We start from the raw sequence: 24,257 nt of genomic DNA on the forward strand, positions 1-24,257 counted from the left end.
AACAACTAAAAGATTCTGAAAATTGAAATTTTATGGCAAGTTTATTTGGTGGCAAAATGGGGCCCGAATCGACAGGCTATTCACTTATCCCAGTTATAAATATTAATGTATTCGGGCACGAGACTGCCCCAGATCCCACTAGGGGTGTTACATAATAGATATGTACCATAGTGCTTTTCTTAATCCAAAACTCCTGAACTTTACGAGACACCTAGCTGCAAGGGTTTCAGACAAGGTGTTGTGCACCTATGTCATTATTAGTTCGTATACCCACTTGACAGATGGGAAAATGGAGCTACTAAGCATTAAGTAACTGGCCAAAAGGCCCACAGCTTGGAGGCAGAAATGATGCCGACCCTTAGGCATGAAGCCCACGGTGCCTAGTACTGTGTGTGCAGCGGGCTCACCATACGCACGTTGATGCCAGGATGCTAGTGGCTACGAGGAGGTCCCCCGAAGAACCAAAGAATGCCACCATTTACCAAGAGTGGCAAGCCCGTCCCATAGTGGCATTTTTCTGACTCTTCGCATTAATCTTTACTATACACTGTTGCGTTAGGGTTAGGATGGGGATTGTCATTATTTGCATTTTACAGAAGTGGGAGCTGGGGTCCAGAGAAGAGAAGTGACTTGCCCAAAGTCACACAGCAAAAGTCAGGCTGAGCCGGTACTAAAGACGAACTTCTGTGCTTTATCTTTTTCAACCCGAGGCGGGTCCAAGAAAGACAGATGCTGAACTTTCTACATACCCCACTCTCTGCAGATCATCCTAAAATTCTCAACATGATGAAAGGAGAGCATCCCGAGATCTCAGCAAATACTAAAATAAGACAGTATGTCTGGGTGGGGATCTCATCCTTCCCAGTGCCATTGGCAACAACGTATAGACGCCATCCGCTCAGAAGCCAGAGACGGGAGATTTCCCAGATCCCAAGAAAGTCGCAGAGCCCCTACTATTTGCTCTTCTCTGTTGATTTTTAAGAAGCCGACATTGACTTATGCCAAAGGCCGAGGTAATGAAAAAAAATCTACTGGAAAGGGAATTCCACCAGTTATGAAGCATTACCTTAAAGAGACCTTTGCCCACTTATCAGTTCCCTCGTTTGAAATGCAGAAAATAGAGCGCTGCTATTTTATATTGTTGGCACATCAGAGATCTGGGAATGAAAGCAGCATCCCCGGGACCTCTTGCCAGCCCCCTGCCTCGGCACGGGCAAGCCTTCTGACATGGCCACCAACTCAAGCAAGTTGGAAAGGAGAAGGCAGGCCGTGCCCCAGGTGACCTTGTGCCTCCCTGAAGCTCATGGCTGGAGTCCCTCCTCCCCCCAACAAATCCGCACTTTGATCACACACCCACAGCGACCCAGATCTTTGAATTCAGCAATTCTTTTTCAGGTTTCAGCGAGGCATTGGCAGCCTGAGCTATTTTGGGACACTTTCTCTGCTGTGGATGCCACTTTCGGAATACGCCAGGAACATGTTAAGGACCTGGAGCCCGCAGTCCTGGACCCATTTTCAGGCTCGCTCGCGCTCTCTTTCTCTCTGGGCTGATCGTTTGGAGGACAGACGCTCTTGCCAACCTAATCCCGGGAGCCTGACTACCTGGCCCGGCCACAGGCTCCAAGAGGCAGTGTGGCTGCCAGCACCCTCACGGTAAGGGGACGCGGAGGCACCAGGCAGCCTGGAGAGACAGATGTCCTAGGGGGTGGTCTGAGTGTGCGTGTGGACTGAAAAGACAAGGGCTGGAGGGGGCGGGGGGGGGGGGGAGAACGACAAGATTTTCCAAACATCTTATTCTTCCAAACATCACTTCCTAATCTGATGCAAGTGACTCGACAGGCATTCAGGAGCCTGTGGTCTCCATTTTCCTGCCCTAAAATCCTCTGCACCTGTAAGTACCGGGGCTCACTGCCACTCACGCTGGCTTTGGGGGAGGGGGGAAGGTGGGGCAGGGTCTGGGGAAGGTCATCAAAATCTGATTCAGGTGTGGACAGGCCCATGGCGTTGGAAGAATTCCTGACAATCCCCCCACCCCCCTTCCGAACTGCTTCTTTAGTTGGGAGAATGAAAATGCCTCTTTGTTCTTTCCCAAGCCCCCGGCATACCAGAAACTTCACCTGTCCTTCAGGGTCTCCTGTTCGTCAGTGCTGTGCACACCTAATTTCTCATGTTGGCCTTAACGGGAGAAGCACACCCCTGGCATTTGAATATCTTAAATCCCACCACAGCTACTATTGTGGGCACAGCCCCTGCTGGCTTCTCCATCTTGTATGCAGCAATTTGCTGAAATAGTGAAAGATGTGGTAAGCGGCAGGGGGTGGGGGGGCACATGAGAATTTAGAAACTCTTCCATGGTAAAAAGGAGGAGCAGTGTGGTTCAGCGCAGTTAGAAAGGCTGCCACAATGGGGAGGCTTCATCTGCGGTGAAATGGTCCCTTTCGCTGCCTTCCTATTTTAATGGAAAGAGGACAAAATAGCCTACCGGCTCCCCAAGAAAGGAGCATTTCTAATGCTTTTATTTACCACTTTCCTGAGAGGCTGGACTGCCTCTGGCCAGCCAGTCAGTCCTCAAGCAGCTCCGAAGGGGGGACATTCAGCCCTTATTTTGGGGACCACTGAAGTTCCCTCAAAATGGCCTAGGATAACAGAGCCAGGCCCTGTTACCTACTCCCACCCCCACTCCCTCGACACCAAAACCGCATCATCAGATTCGGGTACAGAATTCGTTTGGAGGCGAGGGTGAGGAGTGTCTTTGATAGGAAGTCATTTGCAAAATGGGCCATGAGCCATCCTATGCACAGTGTCCTTCCAGGCTTTTGTAATGACTTCCTCAGCCATGAAGAAGGACAGGACACGGCCAGGGGGTCTTGCCTTGTTATTTCCACACGGCACTGTCGAAGGAACACTGTCTTTAGCATAAGATGCCGAAAAGCGTAAGATGTTCATTAGACCAAGGCTGGTCATCTTCAATTTCTCAGACCGTTAATTTCGGCTCTGGAGGAATTAAAACAGAAAATTCACCTTGTGTCTGCTGGAGACCGAATGAGTTCTCAGGTTCTACAAGGAAACTGGCCTCAGGAGGAATTTGATTTTGCTTTGACTGCTGCCTGTTCGTGTGGTCTTTGGTAACTCAGGGAGTTTCTCAGCCCTCCTCCTTCCAAAGAGCTCTGAGAAAAAGATGCTTGGATCCTGGAAGGTAATGGTCTGGAAGACTTTTTCGTCAAAGTCTTGAGTGCTGTGGGGGGGGGGGGGGGAGGGAGTTCGCGCTATGTGATGGATTCTGATTATAACCAAAATAATCCAGGTTCTGGCTTGGCAGTAGTTGGAATTTTATGTCTGCCTTATGGCATTCCAGGAGCATTAAGAACATTCCCTTGCCCTTCCAAATCTCTCCCTATCCACTCCCAAGGGCTTGAAAATTCTTAAGTACATAATTCCTTTGACTCGGGGCTTTGGCATCAGTTAAAATGCCAACCTCTGGGGAGGGTCAACCTGTTAAGCTTCACCTGGATGCATCCCATCCTGACAGCAGCTTATGATAGAAAGAAGAAGAGAGACGAGGAACATGAGATCACTTTAGGTACAAAGATGAGTCCCGGCACAGGGGTCTAAAAACAGGACCCTGGCCAAGGCCAAAAGTACCAAGAAGCTCAGCTGGCAAAAGAAAGGAAGGTTCTATTCTCACTACAGTGGGGTACAAGGCAACTTACTGAGGCAGAGACTCAGGACTTAGGTAATAAGACAAAGACCCACTTCATGATACTGGGGTACAGGGAGGAGGAAGAATCCCACATACTAGAACGAGACAGGAGGTAGGAGAGTTCCCTGCTGGGGCACCCTCAGTTACCCCAGTTACCTGAGCCACTGAACTAGGGCTCTCAAAATGGTTAAAAGACCTCAGCGCAAAGAATCAAACAGATTTCGTACCCATCCAGATGGCTACCCCTCAACCCTGGCACTTCTCCAGCCCAGGAGGGTGGGTCTAAGGAGGGGCGCACACAGGGACTTAGACTTTGAGACTCTGTTCCCACCCTTTCCTTCCTCCGGGACCAGCCCTGAACTCATACCTCCGGGGATTCACGATCAATAACAGTGACTCACCTCGTTCACCAAAAGCTCTAAGGCAGCCCCCATTCCCACATCCTTCCTAGGGCCTAGCGGACAGGGTTTTGGAGTAAGACTAACTGTTCTTTTTTTTTTTTTTAAGATTTTATTTATTTATTTGACAGAGAGAGAGACACAGCGAGAGAGGGAACACAAGCAGGGGGAGAGGGAGAGGGAGAAGCAGGCTTCCCATGGAGCAGGGAGCCCGATGCGGGGCTCGATCCCAGGACCCCGAGACCATGACCTGAGCCGAAGGCAGATGCTTAACGACTGAGCCACCCTGGCTCCCCAAGACTAACTGGTTTTAAATCCTGGCTCTGCCACTCGCTAGCTGTGTGGCCTGGGGCAAGTCATGTAACCTATCCGAGCGTCGTCTATAAAATGGGCACAATAATAGTAGGATCTAGCAGATAGTGTTCAAATGAGCCGATGCCCGTAGAGCGCAGCACAGTGCCTGGTACAGAGCAAGCGCTTAACAAAAACCAACAGAGGCTAAGATCCCCAGCTCTCTGCTGTATGCATCATCATCCGAGAATGGGTTAGAACAGCAGATGGTCCTGCACAGTGCAGATCTAACACGGCTAGCTTTTCAGGGGGCTCACCGTTTCCTTAAAGTAGCCTTCTGCTCCTTTTCCTCCGAATCCCACGAGGTACAAGTGTCCCCAAGCCTTTCCTCCCACCAGTTCGGCCTCCACTCCATTGCCCAGCTAACTAAATAGATGGCATCTCTGCTAAGGATTCATGGAATCCTTCCCTGGGCTTCCCCTAACCACACCGTCTTGAGCTTCGCTGCCCGCTACCTAGCGGTGAAAGGGACTCATCTCTGGGAGGGTGGGGTCCAGAAGGGTGCAGGTCCCAAAGCACTAACAAAAAGGAAAAGAGTCCCACCTAAAACTTTGTCTCCCTCCCTCCCTCGGGACACTCCCTTGTCTGGGCTCCAGGGTGCTGCAGCTTCAAGAGGCTTTCCTCCACTTCCTCTCCCGTCTCCCTCCCCACCCTCTCCTGAGGATACAGAATCCGCTCTCTCGCAAGGGGTGTGGTGGCAGAAAGAGCGTTGCTTTCTGCGCAGGCATGCCCTCAGCGTGCTCTCTGCATTCTAGTCCTCCTCACTTCTCCGCTTGGATGGGGGGTGGGGGGAGGACGGACCCCGAGGCATGCCTGGGGCACCTCTAGAATCAGAAGGCAGGCCTCCATCCTCTCGAAGGTGAAGCTACGATCTCCATAGAGATACAGAGTCTCTGGGTTTGGGGCTCATCTCTGAAACTGACACATTTAAAAAGCTCTCCGTGGACCACACCTGAAGAAGGAGCATGCTCCCTCTTGTGCAAGGGGGCGGGAGGCCGGGAGGACAAAGTCACAGGACTCAGATTCCTAGAACTAGCCCCAGCCTACAGGACTCTCTCCGGGAGGACGCGTAACTGCCTTCTGAGTCCTGGACCTTCTCGGGCTCAGGCAGCAGCTTCTAGGCTGCTTCACAAAGACCCTGAGCAGGGGTCTGCAGACCTAAATCAGCCCGAGGTGCCAAATGGACAGAGAGCCTTTATCTTGAGGCATTTGGAGCTGGTTGGGGCTAGAGATAGTAATAACACCTACCTCGTGGTGGTGTTCGTGTGGAATTAGGAGTTATCTCATACAACATGTTTCGAACCATGCAAACATCCACTATTATTGTTACTATAAATATTATATATATGCATAAACAGGGTCTATAATACTCATGAAGAATAAATGAGTTCATGCGTGTAAAGTGTTTAGAACCATTATTAATGTGGTCCCGGAGATTTAATAGAGAAATCCAAAGATGTCTTCAGGGTTTCAGGGGAGACCAAAGCCATTCTGGAGACATCGTTCTGGGGAAAGAGTTGGGTAGGGGGTCATGCAGAGGCTCAGAAAGGAGATGGCAGTTTGGGGTCTCTTACAAATTCAGAGTGTGACTAAAACCCTCATGCCTAACTTGTTGTTATAGATTTATGGGATTATGGGATTTGGTTATGGGGCCTGCCTGGTCTACTTAAAGTGTTAGGACTCCTAGGAGACCGGCTGTGGTTCGCGCAGCCTGGATCTTTAAAAATGCCTCGTGAATATACTGCTGGCTCCTTGGCATGAAGACTCCGTTGTTCGCACTGAATGCTCCAGAGGTCACTGTATAGCTGTGGAATTTGTCTCTTCTGTCCCTAATGCCCAGTTGTCCCAAATGCCCCCCACCCCCATCAAGAATTCAAAAGCTGAAATGACTGTCCTTTCCTTGTCTCGTGGCCCCTGTGTGGACATGAGTTGTGCACACGGAGCACCTCCCTTTGCCCTGGAAAGTGGCCGCTGCTGCTGAGGGAATGGGAGGAGGTTTCTGGAAGGAGCTGGAAAGAAAAGCATCTTCTCACCCTGGGCTGGTGGCCCCCACCAAACGTTCACCTTTCACCTGGCTCTGTCCCCAGCCCTTGCCCTGGAGGAGTAAATGGGAAAGGAGACACTCCATCTGGTCCCATGGCATCAATCAATAATGCCACTGGGACCCTGGTGGCGTCTCTGCCTCCATCTCCCACCCCGCTTCCTGCTGGACCTGTCCACGTGCAAGCCCCACTGGCATCCGTGTCCCAGCTGAACTCGTCACCTGTCTCCACTCGTCATTCTGCCAACTAATAGTCTGTGTTCCCCGTCTTGCTTTAACAACATCACCACGGACCCAAGCCGCCACCTCAGGGTCGTTGTCACCTTCTCTGTCTCCTTGGCCTTCCATGACACCCAGCCCTGTGGTTTCTCCGTGTGGACACGTCCCCGGAATGGCCCCTCTTCTCTGCTCTCACTGCCGCAGTCCTGGTCCAGAGCACTTGGCACCTTTTGCCGGGACCCTTGGGATGGCCTCCCAATGGGTCTACCTGATTTTGGCTTCTCTCCCTTCCAGTCCTTCCACACTCTGGTGCCCAGAAAGGGTTGTCTTCCTGGGCTGTCATTCATCTGCCTTCATAAAAACCTCTGATGGCTCCCTATTGCTCACAGAACAAAGTGCAAAACTTTCAGCTTGGCCAACAAAGCCCTGGATAAGCTGATCCCAGCCACCTTTCCCACTCCCCTGTCATTGTTGCCAGCTGCTCACCCCACACCAGTTGCCCCACCCTCTGGACCATGAACTTCCGCACAGATACTGTTCCCTCTGCCTGGAATGCTTTTCCCTACCCTCCACCGCTCCTCCTGGAAAAACCCTCCCATCCCTCTGGCTCCAGCTCCAACATCCTTCACCTGTGATGCCTCCCTCACTTTCCCAGATGCCAGGTCATAGTGCCCCCATGCTACGTTTCTCAACGATAGCACCCATTGGACTATGAGTACTGTGTGTATCGGTCTCTCCTACTATATGGAAAGATCCCCAAAGGATGCCTGGGACCATATTGGGTTCCCTTTTGGATTCTCAGTATTCCCCCAGGCTTGGATACGATAAGCTGTTGGTTTCCTCATGTGTAAGTGGCAGCTGAAAATAATAGTTGCTACTTCCCAGAGCTGGAAGGATTAAATGAGATAATGTATTTAATACTTGTGCAGATAACGATAATGAAGATGTTGATGATAAGAAGGAAGACTAGTTTGCATCCATTCAGCGATCCCTAGGGGCTAGACACCGCCGTAAACTCTTTGCATGGATGAGTCAGCTAAACAGATGAGTTAATCCATGGAAACTGATGGATTGATTGTGTGTATGTGTGTGTATCCATAGTTATTACACACATCATACAGATGACATATATCATAACCCATGTACTCCACACTGTGCCCGACACTTAGCGGGGACTCTGGTTTTTCCTTTCTTTCCCCATCTTTCTCCATCCTTCCTCAATAGCCCTCGCTACCCATCACCCTCCCCCAGGGCTGGGGTAGGAGAGAGGTGAATCCAGAAGTTGTCATTCCCTTTGAGGACAGGGGCATGCTGTACCCTGTCTGAGGCCCCCATCAGCGCTGGCATGGTCGTGGACACACGTGGCAGGCTCTAAAGTAGCTCTTAGGCTGGGCTCGGCTGAGGAGGTCCCAGTTTTCAGTCATTGCTGAAGCAGGTGTTGGAGCCGCGGCTGGGAGGTTCTCAGGAGCCCGGAGAGAACAGCAGCTACAGCCAAGGGATACCAGGGAAGCGGATGGGGTCAGATGCGGCTCTGCCGCCAACCAGCCCGATGACCCGGGGCAAGTCGCTCTGCTTGCCTGTGCCCCGGGGTCCTCACCTGTAACACGCTGCCCCTCGGAGCTGTCTGAGGGTGCACAGCGTGCCAGCTGTGAAAGCTCTCGGCCAGAAGGCTGTGCAGAAGTGCGGTGTTGCTAACTTCAAGAGCTGGGGCTTCACTCAGCAGGAAACATTCAGGAAGTGGGGGTGGAGGGAGAGAGCGGGGGCTTGCGTATCCAGGACATATGGGGGCCTATATCTGTTGTCCTCCTGCTTAGCAGCATTAGTGATTCAAGCTGGTGCTGCCTGCAGAACACTCTGTCCTTCGGGATCCTCAGGGACAGCAGAGATTGCAGAGCTGGGAGGCTGAAGCCAGCGCACAATACTTTGAAAAATAGAGTGATAGGGATGAGGCGCCACGCACACAGGTTCATACGCGTGCGTTCACACCCCTGAAGGCCCCCAACGCTGCCGTGAGACAGCAGCTGGAGCTAATTACAGACAGACAGACAGACAGCTCCTTCTCCAGCTCTTTTCTCGAAACTCTCAACCAACCCCCCACCCCCAGCGCCGCCCGACCCTGGGGATTGCCTGAGCTCTAAGAAGGGGTGTCGCCGGCGCTACCCGTTAACTGCTTAGAAAGAACATGGGGGGTAAAGGGGTGTAGGAAGCCACTATGTGGCTCCCCGTCTTGTGGGGGTGGGTGGGAAGGTGGTGATGAAGTGGGGGGGGGGAGCTGGCTGGGGTACAGATGCAGCTTTGTGTTAACAGATGTGCTGTCCCGGCAAGAGAGAGCCCAGGCACTCAGCTCCTCCTTTCTCCTTCAGCTGAATCCACCCAGGGATCCCCTCTTAACCCTTCTCCCTCTTAAATCCTCAACTTCCTCTTCAAACTCTGTATCTGGCAGAAACCTCAATAAATGTTGACTGGATGGATGGATGAATACATGAAGCCTCTGCAAACCCATACTCCTCCCGAGCCCTGTTCCTACCTTACAGACCATAATAACCCTGTAAGCCCTTTCCTCTGCTTTTATTTCCATATACTCCCCTTGGACAGTTTCAACTCTCCCCTATATGCTCCTGATCTTCATATCTCTCTTTCCAGCCCAGACCTCACCAGCTGCCTGAATGTCCCTCAAACTCCTCAAACCCAACGTGACCCACATTACATTCATCAGCAATGACATCCCAGGGGAGGTTTCTGGTCTGCTGAGGGGGCCGGGGGGCAAAGGGGGGGAGGGAAGGACTTGCTGTATGCCCCCTAGCAGGCTAGGGACAATGAGCATGTTAGCACAGTCATGGAGCAGACTCCCGATTCCAGGGCCTGTCTTCATGCCAGGGGACCAAAGTCCTTCCCTTCACCCTTATAATAGTCACCTCCCACCCATAGGGAAAGCGAAATTGGGAACTCGGGTGGCTAACTGCCCAATCTGGGCTTCTAAGATCTTGGTTACCACTCCTCTTCATTCTGGAACCCTGTCCCAAGGCTCACCATAACCCTGCCACCCCACCCCAACCCCCCTCCCCTGTCCCCCCGCCAGGTAAATATTGAACCAAGATTGCTGGAAACTGGGGAGTTCATTCCCTCAGAGCAGCGCAGCAGGGAAGACCTAGAATGTTTACCGAGAGTCCACACTAGAATTCTTTCCTCGCCTTGGCAAGGATAAGAGCAAATAAAGCCCCCCCCCTTTCCTTCAGGCCCTCCTGCATTTGGACAGGAGCCAAGGGAATGGGTTACAAACACAGTGGCCTTTGGTTCCTAACAGCCTCGGGGCCTGTGAAGGCAGGATCCAAATGTCTTCCTTCATTCCCAGGGGGTCCCGAGTACCATATCCGAGGATAAATGCAAGGTGTCATTGTACCACTGTGTTATGGCCACATCTAGGCATTTTCAAGTTTTTAAAACAAAGTGAAAGCTTTATCACCAATTTCAGTCTGACACACAAGATGTGAAGTAATTTATTTAAAGCACTCATGTATAATTTCAAAACATTCATTTGTTGGGTCAGCACATATATATTAAGCATCTCAAAGAGCCATCCATGGTTTCTGCCTTCAGACACAGCCCCTGTTCTAGTTGGGGGGGAGAAACGCTACAGGCAAGGGTTAACTGACAATCCAAGACCATGCCAAGTCCCAAGCACACATGGCTCTTGCAGTCCCTTTGGCAGTACTTAAATTTTCTGCCCTACTGCTACTGTCACTGCTGTTGATCTCTTCTCCAATATAGGATGGTGGTGGCTACGTCTCTAGGGTGCCTGGGTTCGTATCTGAGTTCTACCATTCCCTAGCTACGTGACCTTGGCTAAGTTACTCAGCCCCTCTGAGCCCGGTTCCTCCTCTGTAGAGTGAGGACAATAATAGCACCTCTCTACAGAGTTGTAGAGAGAATTAAATGAGTTAATACACATGGCACTCTTAGACCAATACCTGGCACATTATAAGAACTCAATAAATGGGGCCCCTGGGCGGCTCAGTCAGCTAAGAGTCTACCTTCAGCTCAGGTCATGATCCCAGGATCCTGGGATTGAGCCCTGAGTTGGGTTCAGTGCTCAATGGGGAGTCTGCTTCTCCCTCTCTCTCTGCCCCTCCCCCCACTCATGCTCTCTCTCTCTCCCTCTCAAATACATAAATAAAATCTTTTTAAAAAAGAACTCAATAAATGTTAGCAGTTATGATATACCTACCGTTCTTTGTTACCACCAGAGGTCACAATTCTTATTGGGCTTCCAAAGGAAGCTTGTCAATGTCTTATTCATTCATCCATTTAATCAACAAATACATGTTGAGCATATACAAGACCCTGAGCTGAGCCCAGTTCGTATAGACAAACAACACATGGCTCCTGCCTTTGGGACTAAATAGTGCCCTGCAGCACCTGGAAGAAGCAAACACAAATCCTCCCTAAAGGAAAACACCCTCCATCAGTTTTCATCGGATTACCATGGATAAAGTGTGGCCGAATATAAACTCATAATCCAAAATCACAAAGCACCCGATGAAGCCAGAAACAACAAAAACCGGTGTTAGATCCTCACAGATTCAGATATTACAATTTTATGGTAGAACTTTTTTTAAGTTTTAGATGTATTTTTTTAAAAGATTTTATTTATTTATTTAACAGAGACACAGTGAGAGAGGGAACACAAGCAGGGGGAGTGGGAGAGGGAGAAGCAGGTTTCCCGCAGAGCAGGGAGCCCGATGCGGGGCTCGATCCCAGGACCCTGAGATCATGACCTAAGCCGAAGGCAGATGCTTAACAACGGAGCCACCCAAGCGCCCCAAGTTTTAGATGTATTAAAAAAAAAAAAAGCAAAAGATTTTGAAAACATTAACAAAGAACAAGATACTGGCAGAAAATAATCAGAAAAAGTATCATCTTTTTACAGACGGCAAGGCTGGGGCTCAGAGAACAAAGTGACTCTTTCAATGCTATACAGCTAATAACGAGGGATTCAAGTCAGGTTCTTGGTGTCTAGTATCCTTTTGGCAGACTCCGTTACCGGGACTGAGGCCTTTTTCCCTCCCTAAGTCAGTCAAAGAGTGAGATGAGTACAAAGGGCTGCACTAGGTCTGTAACAAAGTACAAAGAGGAACAGGAGAGAGTCCCTGCCCTCAAGTAGATTAAGATCCAGTAGAGAGACACGGCTATGCACATATAAAAATAACCACGGAGATCGGTCTGTGTGGTAGAAAGTGCTGTGGTCTGGAAGGATAGGAGGTGAAACTGGGACAGATCCTTGAAGGGCAGACAGGTGGCTCTGTGGGTTTGGCGAGAGGAGTAGAGGAGACTGGGCACAGCCTGGCTAACATCACGGAGCAAACGATCCTGAAGAGCGGTTCAGGGACCAGTGAGTTCATTTGGCTAGCACTCTGGATACATGCGGGGACAGGCCTGTGCCACCACACAGGACCTGGCACTCGTAAGGGCCCCATGCTTGGTTTAATGTGCTGCTGTCACTGTTTCTGAAAGTCTTAATAACTTTTGAACACAGGGCTCCACATTCCCACTTTGCACCAGGGCCCACAAATGCTGTGGCCAGTCCTATATAGGGGAGCGGGGGGCAGGGGGGGTGGTGTATAGCTGGGAAAGCAGGGCGCCCTTGGGAAGGACCTTGAACGTGACTTTGATATTGGCTCTGCAGACAGGGAGGAATCACTGAACGTGTTTGAGTACGGGAGGGATATAGTGAGTGTGGTTTTTGGAAACCACATGTTGGATGCCGTACAGGGGAATCGGAGAAAGGAGAGGTGGGGCTTAATCAGGAGACTATTGCAATAAAGTGATGGGGGGGGGGGGCCTGGACAGGAATAGTAGCGGGAGACACGGAGAAGAAAAGAGGCTTCACGTTATTTAGTTGTCCATTCTATAGGTGTTTACTGAGCACCAGACAAGTGCTGGGCATTGTGCTAGGGGCTGAGATGCAGGAATGCCCAAGACTTCCACCCCTGGCCTCAAGCTGCCTGCAGTGATGGAGGCAGTTAAGTAAACAGACCAGGACAGCCCCACGTGCTGAGGGCTAGGATCAGATTAAGTTACGGGTGCAGGGGCAGACAACAAACCCGAGAATAACAGGATGATGGGGCAGGTGCCATGCTATCGACGTTGTGGGAGTACGGAGAAGAGTCATCTAACCCCGATTGGAAGGGTCAGGGAAGTCTCTTTCCCAGAGGTGTCTTCTGAGCTACGTGTGGTCGATGAGAAGACAGCAGCTAGGTGAGGAGAGGGAGGGAGGGGAGGACCAGCTACTGGAAGAGTGGTGCAAATGCACAGGGGTAAGAGACTGTCTCTGGTCTCAGAGAGCTGTAAATGATGCCCTCTGATTCAATCGCAGCATGAGCTCCTTCTGTGGGAGCATGGGAAGATGCGACCAAAGAGGTCGGAAATGGCAAACTAAGGAATCAGGTCTTCATCCTATAGAGCAGTAGTTCTCAGCCTTGACTGCACGTTGGAATCACCTGGGGGAGCTTTAATCACCGATGACTAGATCCCACCCCCAGGGACTCAGATTTAATAAGTCTGTGGGGGAGGCATTGCAATTTTTAAAAGCTCCTCCAGTTTATTCTAAACCATGACTTTAGGGTGGGAGTTCTCACATTTGAGCGCTATCAGAATCACCTGGAAGCCTTGTTAAACACAAACTGGGGGGGGGGAGCGCCCCCCAGAGTTTCTGACTCGGTAGGTCTCTAATAAGTACCTGCTCTAACGAGTTCTCAGAGATGCTGTAGCCGCCGGCCCCAGGACCACACTTTGAGAGCCTCTGGTCTCCACTGTGAAGCTGTTAAGTGTGTGTGTGTGTGTGTGTGTGTGTGTGAAATGATCTGATTTGCATCTTAGAAAGATCACTCAGGCCACTTTGGGGAGAATGGCCACAGAAGAGGGTATGAGAGGTAAAAAAGCAGGAAGCTATCAAAGGAATCAAGGCAAGAGAAAACAGTAAGGAGTCCTGAACCAAAGCAGTGGCAGGAGGACTGGAGAAAAGGGCTCAAATTGGAGGACTGCTTAGGAAGTAAACTTAGCAGGGCTTAGCGACTGGCTGAATGTAAGGGTGAGAAATAAGGATGTGGGAACGACAGCTCTTGGGTTTTCACCCCGGGCAACGGGTGACTCCCAATTGTGCCGGCCATGCTGGTTACCATAATCAAAAGTTAAATGTGTTCCCAGATTTGGGGTGGGGGTGGGGGAGGGGGGCATTCCTGTCCTCAAATCTATAGCTGTCGCCTCGGGGAGTCCAACAGGGCTCTCATTATCCACTCAACCCCTTACTTTCAGCACCATGAGTCCTCACCTCGACCCTAATCAACTTGGGATTCTCTTCAAAATACCCGGAAAGGAAAAGGCAGATGGGGATCGCCCTGACGTGATGACCAGCCACCTGAGCCCCAGGTCCAGGGCCTGCGCTCCTGCTCCAACCCCAGGTGGGTTTATTTCATTCATTTGTCGTTGTAACATTTGTGGGCCTGCTGCCCGGAGGGCTTATGAAATATTCGGAGACCACGTTTCAGGTGCAGGTGAAGAATGTATAACCCGCTCTTAATATAACCAGGAAAACAAATGCAGCTAAAAAGGGAACCTGCAAAGACATTCATTCTGCATGGATTTAAAATGTGTAAAGACGAGCGATTTCCCCGTGCATCATCAGTCGTGACTACTTGTAAGTCTCCTCCGTGGGCAAGTAGACTGCCAGCAATCAGCAGGACAGGCAGGATGATAGATGGCATAATTGTCCATTAGAGTACAGATAACTTTTGTGCCGTGGGAGAGTTCGACAGGAGATAGACGTGATAGATGGAAAAACAGTTATCTAGAGTGATAGGAGTTGCAGCTCCATTTCTGGGAGTAACCATTCCCTGGCCGAATCAGTGATTAATCAAAGGCACATTCTCATTTGAAACGCTTGGCTCACTGGTGCCCAACCCCCAACGTGGGGTTAAATTTAATAGCGTCATTAAAAACCGCTGTTCAAAAAACTCAAATCACTTTTCCCCAGAAGAAATCATGCCACATTAGAGAGTGCTTTTGTGAGCTCATGGGCAGCAACCACGTAGGGGGCGTGCCTGTGTTTAAATGTTTAACATTTGAATCCTCAATGCCTAGCACAGGGGCTGATACATAAGGAGCACTCAATAAATGTTTGTTAAAGTAAAGTGAAATGAATTAATACATTTGTCCATTCATTCATCTGTTTATTCCTTCAACAGACATTCATTAAATACAGGAATTAAGAGCTCTGGTCTGGGAACCAGATGCTTCAGGCTTCAAATTCCAGTTCCAACCAGCTGTATGAACTTGGGCACGTTACTTAGCCTCTTTGAGCCTGATGGCGTCCAGTGCAAAAATGGGGGGAAACAATAGCTGTCGCTCTCAGACAGCTGTGCGAGGGGGCAATTGAGTAAATGGATGTAGGTGTTCAGCGCAGGGCCTGGCCCCTAGGAAGTGCTCACTAAAGGGCAACTATAATTACCGTAATTATCGCGTTGGAGGCACGAGGCTAGGCCTTTTTGTCGTGTAACTAGGTCCATAGAAGAGGCGCAGAATCTCTCAAGAAATGGCAAGGCTGCTGGCCAAAGCTGCTTTTCATTAACGTGGTTATTTATGGTTCCCAGCCCACAGCCCTGCTGCCCGAGGCCTGCCGTTCCTGGCCTGGTGCCCTCCCGTGGCAGCCCCGGCTGTCTCTAGGTGGGCTGTGCTCTAGTTGCGGGACGGGAAGGTGCAGGAGGAAGGTGAGGGCAGGCAGGGAGCCAACGAACCATCAACAGGCAACCGCTTCCCGCACCGCGTCATTGTTAACTTCCTTGGATGTCTTTCTGTGCTTTTGTATAGCTCTTGCTGGCAACGTTTCTACCTACTAATTGCTATTTCTAATGTTTATCCTCTTGGCTCAGTTGAACAAGATTGTCCTTGATTTTTAATTTTAATTTTCAGGCAAACACAGTAGAGAACACTTGACTTGGGAGTTCAGTCAGAAGGTAAGGGAGGCCGTACAGCTTAGTGGCTATGAGAAGGCGCTGGGCTTAGAAAACAACTGGCCGCCCAAGAGCTGTGTGACCCAGGGCATGCTACCTAACGTCTCTGAGCCTCAGCTGTCAGAAAGGAAAAGTGACAATGATGGTTGCCCCCTTTCCCGCTCTGGGCTTCTGTTTCTACCTCAGGACCCCAAAATAGGAGTCGTGGCCCCCATTTATTGAGCACTTTACTGTCACCAGCTAGTGGCAAGCCTTTGTGCACCTGATCCTCACTACTGAACAAGGCCTGCCTCTTTCCACCCCTTCGCAGAGCCCTGTTTAGACGAAGTCTGATAGATTCATTACAGGTCATGCTTGGTTTTTACAGCAGGCAAATGTTAAGACCTTGAAAGGTACGCTGTTCATATCTGTCCACCTGGAAAGTCTGATGAGCAACTCCGGGGCTGGAGCTACGGACTGTTCATCTAATATGTGCTCAATAAACACTAAGTGAATGTTGGGAGCTGGGCCACAGTCAATAACGTACCTGAATGGTGCATTCCTTACACCTCCCGCGTTGCACTGCACGCCATACAGAAAAGCGGAACGAGAGCACCAGACTCCTCCAGGCCTAGGTTCGAACCCTACAGTTGGTGGCTGGGTATAAAGCACCTACCAGTGCTGGGGGGAGAATGCGGGGCTAGATACATGGCGACAGTATTCCTAAGAATCCTAGCAGCATCAGTAACCGTACTAATAAACAGCCGTCATAATAATAACTATTAGCAAAAGGTAAAGTAGGAAAACTTCTCTAAGGATTCCCTTTGGCCCAAAATATGCTACATGGGGAAGTACAGTGCAGTTGACTTAGGTCAGCCTGGGTGTGAATCCCAGCCACCCACCCATCCATTGGGCGATCGTGCATTACGCACCCCGAGTCCCAGTCTCCTCGGCAGTAAAATTAAGGTAATGACGGTACCTGCCTCGCAGCCTTGCGGCGAGAACGAAGGGAGATATAGTATGTAAGACATACCTCACAGGTCTGGAAAAGGAAGCCCTAACTCCTAACGAGAGCTGGCTAAACGCTCAACCCCCTATCTCTGACCCTGTCATACCCGAGGTCGGAAACACTGGGAAAAGGAACACTATCAGAACAAAGCATTCCCCATGGATGCAGAGAAAGAAGCGGCTCTTTTGCAGCAGACCCACCCAGTAGCTGGAGCTCAGGGAGCCCTTCAGGATGGGACTAAGGGTTGAAAAGGACGACTCCAACACATACAGTATAGTTGATCATGTCACCTCCTCCCAAATGGGTCAGAACAGCTGCGCCAATAACTAAGGAAGCCCAAACAGAAAACCCAAGTCAAAGCAGTTGCGAACTGATCATGGGCTGACCCTTCACTCTCGGCCCTGGTGTGGCCTGCCACACTGGAGAAACTCTCAAGGGGAGCAGGTGACCCTAGCAGAGAAGTCAGGTGTGGCGATGTCATTTGTCCTCTCTCCTCTTTATGAGTAGAGGGGAGACCTGACATGATGGAGTAGGATCGGCTCTCTGCCTAGGATGCAAAAGTGGCCTTCCCCCCACCTTCCTGGTGCCCCCTGCCCCCACCATCCCCATTCTTGTTTAGACACGCACCAAGAATAGCATTCAGGATTCCTGCATTCTCTGACTTTTTTTTTTAAACTGTTTGGATTGGCTGTTCGCCAAGGCAACTGAAGAGCATTTTCAAAGAGCAGGTGAGTTTGGGGAAGATCTCTTATCTTCTCCAATATTTTACCTCCCTGTAAATTAAAGCAAGCAGAGATCCCCTTGGAAAGAGCATAGAAGTGCTCCCGGGGCTTCCGAATTAAAGTCCCTACGGGACACCCAACAAAGTGGTCATTTTCAAGGGACAAGTCCTGAGGTATGGTAGCCGCTTTTCTGAAATTGGAGACGTGATATGCTGGTTACATTTCTGAGGTGGAAACCACTCTGGATTCCTTGTAAGCAGCCGTGTGATGTATGGCATTCACAGCCATGGGTGTGAAACATCTGGTTCTAACCAGAACGTGGGTGATTTGCTCACAATTGGAGAGGGCAGGTAAATATGGCTTTGCCTCTTCTCGGTCTTGTGTCTGGCCCAGACATGCAAATTCCTGTCTGCAAACCTATCCTTCCCTGCCAGAATTCAATCGGTTAATGTCAGCAACCAGCAGAGGTTCGCCCGTGGTTATAGTGAGTGCCACATGGCAACAGGTAATGACAACAGAAGGCGGCCAGAGAAGGGAGTCAAGCTCAGCGGAGGGGCAGGTGACCTGGCTTGCCAGTCAGAGGAGGGAACGGGTCCTGGTCCAGGGCCATTGTTGGATGTGCAGAGAGCAGAAGCGGGAGAAAGTTGGACAGGGAAATGAAGAGGACAACCAGCATTTCTTGAGCACATACTGTCTGCAAGGCACCATGCCAGGTCAGGGTATGGTGTCCCATTTGGTCCCAGCAAGAGCCCCATTTAACAGAAAGGGAAATTGCACCCCTAAGGATAACACAGATCAAGAGCAGGAACCGGGCAGAGCATAAATACCAAAGCATCCAGAAGGCAAGGGACTTGGAATCCATTGCCAAGGAACATTGAGGAAACCGAGTTCTTTGTAGTCATGGTGGTGGGGATTGGGAGATTTGCATCTAAGCCACTCCATCTCTTCGGCTGACTCCCTTTTCGGGTTGGCTCTGCCTGTCACACCTCGATGTGGCTGGTAAGGGCTGGTTTGGTAGGGACTGGGACCAGAAGAGGGATAGACAGGGGGCGCCTGGCTGGCTTAGTCGATAGAATGTGCGACTCTTGATCTCAGGGTTGTGAGTTCGAGCCCCACACTGGGTGTAGAGATTACTTAAAAAAATTTTTTTAAAAAGAGGGATGGGGCACCTGGGTGGCTCAGTCAGTTGAGCATCCGACTCTTGATTTTGGCTCAGGTCACGGTCTCAGGGTCATGGGATCGAGCCCCGCTCTGGGCTCTGCTTGGGATTCTCTCTCTCCCCCCGCCTCAGCCCCTCCCCCTACTCTCTCTCAAAATAAATAAATACAATCTCTAAAAGAGAGAGAGAGAGCGCTAGACAGGTGTCTGCAGTAGATTCCTTTAAAGAATATATCAATGGCCACATGCCATCAAACTCCAGCTAGCATACCGGTAGGAGAAGAGGATCGGTGAGTTGCAAGAGAAAAATTGGCCCATGAACTTGAGCTCTGTTTATACGTCTATAATCAATGCCAATCCTGTCTGTGTTTGGAAGTAAGATGTTCTGCCATCATTAATACCTGTTGATAAATGCAAACATGCTTGAATTTCATTAGCAGAGACCCAAGCTTAGGCACACGTCCTACAGAAACTACCACCCAATAGAAGTAGCAACAGAACTCTGATTCATAAATTGTCTAAATAGTCTTCCCCCACCGACAACATTAGCCCGTGTTTGTTCTTGAGCCAAAACTGTCCTTGGCTCGGATGAGCAGTGAGCGAACAAGTGCCCCTGTATTACAGCATCCTACCACTAGGGTGTACAACTCCCACACGCATGAAAAGCTAGCATCTCTCACCTTCAGACCACTGTGCCTACAAGCAACACAGTCCCCGTGCATGAAAAGAGCTAGGTCCTGCCTGGTCCTTTGAAGGGCCCGAAAACCGTTTAAATGTGGCATACATCAAGAGCGATCCATTTACACTGATTGGGCTGCAAAATGAAGTCAGAAGGCTCGGCTAAGAGCCTCAAACAATAACACAGTTGCATTCCCAGCTGTGTGAAATGACCAGCATATCATGATTGCCTTTTCACGCAAATGTCAATGACATAATCCTAACAGGCTTGCAGCTCTCTCAGTGGTTTAATAAAACAATGACCCAATTATTTTGGAGGGCCGAAGCGGCAGGTGTGACGACTGGGTATGTTGTGCAGGGTGCTGTGTGTGTGATAGACGGGGCACAGTAGGGCAGCAAAAACTGTGTGCCGAGGATTTGAAACCTGCCTCCCGGGCCAAAACTCCTGCCAGTCATCTGGTCGGGGGGGGGGGGAGAAAATAAAGCCATTCAGTATGAAAGTTCCCACTTGTTCTCATGACGGGGGCCAGTTGGGAAAATGTGGCACAGTGCTGATTGAAGCAAATTCTGTTTAAAAAACCAGCCGGTTTGTGGGTATTTGTTTATTTATAACTCTCCCCCCCTCCGCCTCCCCCACACCCTGCCTCCTTCTGCAAAGGATTTGAGATGGGATTTGAACACTGCAAGTTTAAGTCCTAAACAGGTCCAGCTACTTTTTTTTACACTGACGACAAAAATGAAACCCTCCGAATCGAGCACCTCGCTCTGTAGACACTGCCCCGGTTTTCCCAGAGCCGGTCCTCCTTGTAGCCCGTGGTGAGAGGGACCCCTTGCTCCAGAATACCTTGGTCTCCGCTGCTACGTTTTAATGTAAACCAGGGAAATAAACATGAGCCCAGAAGCCTGAAGCCTGACATAATAAAGGAATACTGATTCCCTCCCTCCCTCCCTCGTTCCTTCATTCACCCAACAAATACCGACTGGTACATAATTCTGGAACGAGCTCTATGCCAGGCACAGGGGAAGCAAAAGTGAAGAAGAGCCAGTCCTTGCATTTGAGAAGCTCCCAGTCTAGTGAGAAGGACAAATAAACAAGCCCCTGCCCTGCAGTGTGATTAGTGCTTGGGGAGAAGTATGCTCAGGGACCGCAGGGTATCGTGGGTGCCCCCCGGGGCCACAGGTGACTTGGTGCATGGACTCAGGCTCAGGCTGCCTTGGGGTCAACTTTTGGCTCTGCCTCTCACTCACTGTGTGCCCTTGGGCGCTTTACTTAATATCTCAGAGCCTCGATTCCCTCATCTGTAAAATGGGGCTAATAATAGAATTGACGTCACTGGGTTATTACGAGAATTAAATGAGATAAACTGTGTAGAACACTTAGAACAGTCCCTGGCACATAGTAAGCACCCAGTGAAAAGCTTTTCATGCTTTCTGTTCCTTTTGTTTGATTTTCGTAAGACTCTGTGTTTGGTGATGGGACTCTAAGGACTGGTTTCTAAAACAGAACTGCTCTCAACAAACTCCTCCCTTTAGCCTGATTTTTTTTTTTTTTCATTTGGAATGACACAGTTCTGTCATGATTTTTCCCTCAGCAACCATATGTCTGGCAAGAACCTCAGGGAGAAAATATTTCCCAGATGGTTTTGTTTATGTCAGCCTACTATGTGCCAAGCAGCCCTCCTCCAGGTGAAAGGGACACATTGCCGAGCGATAAAGACAAGGTCCCTGTCCTCTTGGAGTTTACATTCCAGTAGGAAAGACGGACTATACACAGACAAATATAAACAGACATAATCACCCAGAGAGGCAAGTGTGATTAAGGAAGGATTGCCAGTAAAAGGAACATCAGGGACGGTCAGAAGGGAACTGAGGTGGTCAGAGAAGGCTTATCTCAGGAGGTAACATTTAAGCTGAGACTGAAAGGTCCAGAAGCCTCCCACGTCGAAAGCAAGAGCAAAGGTAGTCCAGGCAGCAGGAACAGCATGTGCAAAGGCCCCGGGGCAGGAAAAGACTTTGCGAATGCTCCGGAAGTCAAAAGGACAGCTTGGCTGGGACATACAGCCCCGGCAGGGAGGAAAAGCAAGGAGGATGATTATGTGCATTTTGAAGATGAGGAACAGAAAGCCCAGGGAGGTTAATGGACTTACCCACAATGCCTTGCACATAGTAGGCGCTCCATATGTTGCAGAATTCCCAGGCAGTAGGGCGGGGCTGAGGCCATTTGCCTTCCAATTCGGACTGAGATTTCCCACCACAACTAGGGATCAGCTACCCAGGAAGACTGAAACATACAGTCTTTTTCATTGGTGAGTCATAGGCAACGCACATTAGAGTGTGGGGTCGAGTGGCCCCAGCTGCCGCCTGAGTGTAAGGGGCGGGGGTGGGCTCAGGCCACGGCTGAAGCTTTTTAGCATGTTTATGATGAGCTGAAAGCACTCACTGCTTAATTTAAAATACCGCTCACACATACACATACAATTCAGCAGCCAGGGGGAGCTGCCAGGAATTGAGGCTAAGTGTAGAAAATTGGAGGATCAGGAATATCGGGTACCCAGCCTCACTTCCCAGCACCCACAGGCTGCTTCTGACCCCATATAGTCCCATCTTCCCTGGTAAACTCCCAGAGGTCAAGACGGATGGGGGCAGCAGAGGTTCGGGTGGGAAGGGAAGCCTGCCTCTGCAGAGCCCGTGGTGCTGGCCACACTGGGAGCTCTACCTGATCTTCAGTTTGCCTGCCCTCCTCTTCATCCAAGCCTATTAAAATAGCCCTCTAAGCCCAAACCCACTCTCCTGGTGAAGCATCCCCCAGCAGTGCCTCCCCACAACTCACCCCCTCCACTCCACCCCATCTTCACGTTCCTGGAAATCTGACCGTTGGGGAAAACTCATTTGGCCCTGATCGCAAACTGCCTGTGTGTATCTCATCTCCCCAACCACACGGGGGCCCTGAGCACACATCCGAGGAACTGCCGCGCTTGCTTTTGTATCCCCCACAGCTCTGGGCACTGTAGCATGCACTCAGTGAGAGCCCCCAAGGGCTCTTCCTCGGGGGCTGCGCCAGAGTAGCATTTGAAATGCCTCTTGGGTCAAGTACCTGCTCTTCACTGGAAAACCAGAACCTGAACTTGATGAAACTGCGAACACCCTCAGCAGTATCCGGTTTCCTTGCTATTGCTCCCCTACACCCCTGGGGTGGGGGGGGTGGGGGGGTTACCTGCCCACAGACTGGATGGACCTGCAGGCTTCTCCATCAAAATGCCCCACAATGCAACGCGGCTCTTTGCTCATAATATCTCTTCCGACGGGCAGGTCCTCCCTCCCAGTTCTGCCTATCAACACCCCACTCACCCTTCACGGTCAAATCCGAATGCCGTCTCTACCACGGCCCTGTGCCATCATCCCCGACCCCTCACGGCACCCTGCATCTGCCCCTTTCAGGCTACAGGCCGGTGGGCTGGTATAACCTAGGTTCAGATTCCAACTCCATTAGTTCTCTCGGCAAGCTCAGTTTTCTCTTCTGGAAAAGGGGGTAACAACCTGCCTCAATGGGATCTGGGAGGTTGCCAATAACATAACGCTATCCGCCACCCACTCAGCACAAGACTTAGCCTGTGGAGCTCGGTAAGTGCTAGTCATCATCATCCTCTTCATCTCTAGGAAGCTGGGTGAAGTAAATGGCTAAGAATGTGGGCTTGGGACCCAGACACATCTAGGTTCTGGGCGTGGTTCGGTCACTTCCTAATGGCGGCGTGCCCTTGGGCCAGTCACTTCCTCCGGGAGGCCCAGTTTGCTCGCGTGTGAGATGAAGTAATTAGAGCTTCCCCACCCCCACCACAGAACACTTGGGAGGGTCTGAAGACGTCAAGTAGGCAAGGTAAACCACTCAGCCCAGGGCTCGCTGCATCAGAATTGCTCATTCGCGTCCCCATAGCTCTACAACCTCTAAAGCTCCTTTCGGGGCCCGGACGATATTTTATCTGTGCATCTCTCCCTGCCTAGCTTAGCCCAGAACCTCTGCATCTGGCAGGACCACAATAAATCATTGTTGAACTGAACTGAAAACCCAAACCAGATGTGCCTCCTCCCCTGTCAAACGAAGCTTTCAGGCACTGCTGCCCCTTGGACTCCCCCTCCCTTGGAGCTCAGCGGCCACCTCTGTCTCAGTGGCTCTGGGGAATGAGGCAGGGTGCTGAGGAGTGATAGCAAGAGGTGGGGAGGGGGGAGGCGGGCCAAGCTGGGAGGGGAAGGTGGGGAGACAGGCTCCTGGCCACTTCCGAGCACACTGCCCTGGGACGGCGTTATCCTGAAGTCTGTGTTGAATGCAAAGAGGTGGGTTTGATTCCAAAAGCCCTTCACCCAGCCAGGGCCTAGCTGTCGAGGAAACCCACCTCTCCCCGAAACACCCAGAACGGGCAGTAGTAAGTGAAGGTGTCAGGAGAGAGCTCCCTTCTCCTTTGGCAGAGGTGCTAAAGGTACAAGTTGGTTTTAGGACCTATAAAACGAGGCCCTTGTCTTCAGCGTGTCTGAGCCAGGGCTGCGCAGACGGGGCGGCAGGAGTACTACGCTGTCCGGCACAGGGTCAAGGCTAAGAGCCACACGGCAGAACACAGCTGGCTGGACTGGGACTCTGGCTCTGTCACGTACTGACCTGCCTGACTCCGAGCAAGCGACCTAACCTCCCCATGCCTCTGTGTGTTCTCCTCTGACACAAAGTGCCAAATAACAGTCCCAATGAGAACTGAATGAGCTAGTGTTTGTAAAGCACATACTGTGTGCCTGTTGGTTAAATAAAAATAAATTCTACCTCTGGCCCCCTGTCGGCAACACCGACCTGGCGGCAGGGTAGCCAAATGGTTAGAGCTTGCCGGTGGAGCTGGCTGAGCTCTGCTTCCCACCCCGGTCACGGGACTTCAGAGCCGAGTCTCTCTGAACCTCAGTCTTACCATCTCTCATGTGGGGACAGCACCAGTCCTCCCTCCGAAGCCCGTGGCAAGTTT

The 24,257-nt window shown here is 50.7% G+C and overlaps 1 long non-coding RNA gene across 1 annotated transcript; it reads left to right on the top strand.

Annotated features, from left to right (window-relative positions):
* The first annotated feature begins 912 nt into the window (after nt 1–912).
* LOC116624689 lies at nt 913–18,492 on the top strand. The gene is made up of 3 exons (XR_004297934.1): nt 913–1,013; nt 1,396–1,653; nt 14,021–18,492. It is a non-coding gene; the product is annotated as an uncharacterized LOC116624689 (long non-coding RNA).
* The last annotated feature ends 5,765 nt before the right edge of the window (nt 18,493–24,257 follow it).

The sequence above is a fragment of the Phoca vitulina genome, unplaced genomic scaffold (assembly GCF_004348235.1).
Source record: "Phoca vitulina isolate PV1807 unplaced genomic scaffold, GSC_HSeal_1.0 scaffold69, whole genome shotgun sequence".
In the NCBI taxonomy this organism is placed as follows: Eukaryota; Metazoa; Chordata; class Mammalia; order Carnivora; family Phocidae; genus Phoca; species Phoca vitulina.